This window comes from Gopherus evgoodei, unplaced genomic scaffold, assembly GCF_007399415.2.
Source record: "Gopherus evgoodei ecotype Sinaloan lineage unplaced genomic scaffold, rGopEvg1_v1.p scaffold_41_arrow_ctg1, whole genome shotgun sequence".
NCBI lineage: Eukaryota > Metazoa > Chordata > Testudines > Testudinidae > Gopherus > Gopherus evgoodei.
Window position 1 is genome coordinate 2,366,775 of NW_022060062.1, and position 2,443 is coordinate 2,369,217.

Consider the following 2,443-nt stretch of genomic DNA (forward strand, 5'->3'; position numbering starts at 1 on the left):
GCCATTTAAAGTGGAAAAGTCCCATTTCTATGCAAAAGCAGTGGGAGCGTCTACACTTGCCAATGACTTTTTGCGGTGAAACTCCAGAATTTTCACCGCAAACAGAAAACCACCTCGCTGAGGGACATCCAACTCTGACCGGTGATGCTTTTGTGGTGATGTGCACGTGAAGACACCTTCTTCCTGTTTACAGAGCTTCAGCCTCCAGAAGTGACCACTCTGCCCAGCAGCTCTGCACCTCTGACATCAGGTAAACAGACACCTGCCCTTCCCTCTGTGAAGCCCTGGGAACTTTGAAAGAAACTGTTTTCTTGGCAAGTGCTCACTTATCATCTGCAGCAAAGGATCGCCTGCTTGGAGCAATGCTGAGCTACTGGAGCTAATCAGTGTTTGGGGAGAGGTGGCTGTGCAGGGACCCAGGATGTCCAGAGATCACCACTACCCCCTTCCCACAAGGCCCATGGTGAAAATGGAGAGAGTTGTACTGTGGGAGAGCTCCCCTCAGGGCCATGGAAGTGCTGCAAATGTAAACGCTCTCTGTGGCCTGTGGAAGTGAGGACACAAACCAATGCTTTTCTTTCATGGGTCACTCTCACCCATTGAAACTGAACTCTGCAAGAGTAGGCATTGCTCAAGCGTCACCCTGAATTTCCTAGCTTTCACCTGTTTCAGTCGACCCCTTGAATGGGATGTTGGCTGAGTGAATTTACATTTAAATGCAAACTATCTTGGTCCCAGGGTGAATGCAGAATCAGCTTTTATAGTGACAGCTGTCAAGATTCCTTCCGCACTCTGAACTCTAGGGTACAGATGTGGGGACCTGCATGAGAACCTCTAAGTTTAATTACCAGTTTAGATCTGTTTTACTGCCACCACCCAAATTAGTTATGAGTCATTTGGGAAACTCAGTCTGGGGGGAAGGTAGACAATCTCCCTCCCAGTAGCCTTGAGAGACTTCTCCACCAAGTTCCTGGTAAACACCGATCCAAACCCCTGGATCTTAAAACAAGGAGAAATTAACCATTCCCCCTCCTTTCCCCCCACCAATTCCTGGTGAGTGCAGATCCAACCCCCTTGGATCTTAAAACAAGGAAAAATCAATCAGGTTCTTAAAAAAGAAGGCTTTGAATTAAGGAGAGGTAAAAATCATCTCTGTAAAATCAGGATGGAAAATAACTTTACAGGGTAACCAGATTCATAGAGCCCAGGGGAACCCCTTCTAGCCTTAGGTTCAAAGTTACAGCAAAGAGGGGTAAATCCTCTTAGCAAAAGGCACATTTACAAGTTGAGGAAACAAAGATAAAACTAAGCCGTCTTGCCTGACCGTTACTTACAAGTTTGAAATATGAGAGACTGGTTCAGAAAGATTTGGAGGGCATGGATTGATGTCTGGTCCCTCTTAGTCCCAAGAGAAAACAACCCCCAAAACAAAGAGGACAAACAAAAGCCTTCCACCCCACCAAGATTTGAAGGTATCTTGTGCCCTTATTGGTCCTTTGGGTCAGGTGTCAGCCAGGTTACCTGAACTTCTTAACCTTTAACAGATAAAAAGATTTTGGTGTCTCTGGCCAGGAGGGATTTTATAATATTTTACATAGGAGGGCTATTAACCTTTCCTTTATAGTTATGCCAACACCACAACAGCCTTAGCTCACAGTGGCACCTGGGGCCTTGTAGGGGTCCACACATCCTGGTCAGCAACCTGCCGTACCTAGAAGTGGAGAACCTGAAACAGGATGATTCCACAGCAGACCTGGGCCTCCTCACCGTCATCCTCAGCTTCCTCTTCATGAAGGGCAATGCTGCTAAAGAATCTGCTGTGTGGGAGCTGTTGAGGAGACTGCGAGTTGACCCTGGAGTGAGACACGAGGTCTTTGGGAGGTCAAGAAATTGGTGACCGAAGAATCTGTCCACCAAACGTACCTGGAATATAACCGCATACCCCACACAATTCCACCCGAGTTTGAGTTCTGGTGGGGGGCACGGGCTGCCAAGGAGACGTCCAAGATGCAGATCCTGCACCTTGTCACCAATATCCAAAACAAGGACCCCAGGGCCTGGAGCACCGAGTACACTGAGGCGGCAGCTGAGGATGCAGCTGTGGGGGGCCTGTTCCAAGACAGGAAAGTGAGAAATTGGCATTTGTAAAAGATGTTACCCCTTTTGAACAAATTTTGCAAAAATTCGGACCCAGCCGTTGGTCTGATCAAGCCTTAGCTGATGTCCAGACAATTTCAGACTTAGAAGACAAATTGACTAGATACTTATTGATATATAAACCGTCAACTCAAATGGAAAAGGAAGCAGCTGCAGTTTGGGTTCTATGGAAACCCTGTAATGAGGTATTCCTTCAACTGGCTGAATGTTGTCGTCAGATGCTCCCGGTGTGGTGCTCTGCTCTGTTCAATGTTGATAGCAGTCAGCTGCGTTCATGGTTCCCTCT

General features: G+C 47.3%; 1 pseudogene; it reads left to right on the forward strand.

Moving 5' to 3' along the window:
* The first annotated feature begins 509 nt into the window (after window positions 1–509).
* LOC115642550 lies at window positions 510–2,148 on the forward strand (annotated as a pseudogene).
* Window positions 2,149–2,443: the final 295 nt, after the last annotated feature.